This window comes from Engraulis encrasicolus, chromosome 12, assembly GCF_034702125.1.
Source record: "Engraulis encrasicolus isolate BLACKSEA-1 chromosome 12, IST_EnEncr_1.0, whole genome shotgun sequence".
NCBI classification, from domain to species: Eukaryota; Metazoa; Chordata; class Actinopteri; order Clupeiformes; family Engraulidae; genus Engraulis; species Engraulis encrasicolus.
The window spans coordinates 23,416,929-23,417,275 of record NC_085868.1 but is presented as its reverse complement, the minus strand read 5'-3'; the positions used below and the strand labels follow the sequence as shown (position 1 = coordinate 23,417,275).

Genomic DNA, 347 nt, shown 5'->3' with positions numbered 1-347 from the left:
TCTAGCCTAGTAAATTAGACGAACAGGAGGCCGGCAAACCTGTCCTCCAATCACAATGGGAGGTGGTTTGTTTCCCCGCCCGGTTTGAACCGTTGGGGCGGGGCTGTCACTATTGACTCTGATTGGACAAAGCGTTGGCAGAGGCAGTTTGAACAACATCGGGGTCTGAACCATGCGATGTTCGATTATACGGTTCATGATATAGTGTGGATAGCCAGGCTACGGAAAGCCCTCAGTGTCAAAAGAAATACAGGTTGAGGCAACATCTTTAACTCAACAAAAACAAATCTCATCCACAAGTCAACAACACTGAGTGGTAAGACATAGATTCCTCTGTTCATCCTGAG

At 47.3% G+C, this 347-nt stretch overlaps 1 protein-coding gene across 2 annotated transcripts in view; it reads left to right on the top strand.

The window, feature by feature from the left end:
- Positions 1 to 29, top strand: part of itsn1 (intersectin 1 (SH3 domain protein)) — a 93,031-nt gene extending 93,002 nt beyond the window's left edge. For both annotated transcript variants that reach the window (XM_063211782.1, XM_063211781.1), the window contains one exon: positions 1 to 29. This exon is cut by the window's left edge and continues 1,897 nt beyond it. The gene's annotated coding sequence lies outside the window, so the exon portion shown is untranslated.
- The last annotated feature ends 318 nt before the right edge of the window (positions 30 to 347 follow it).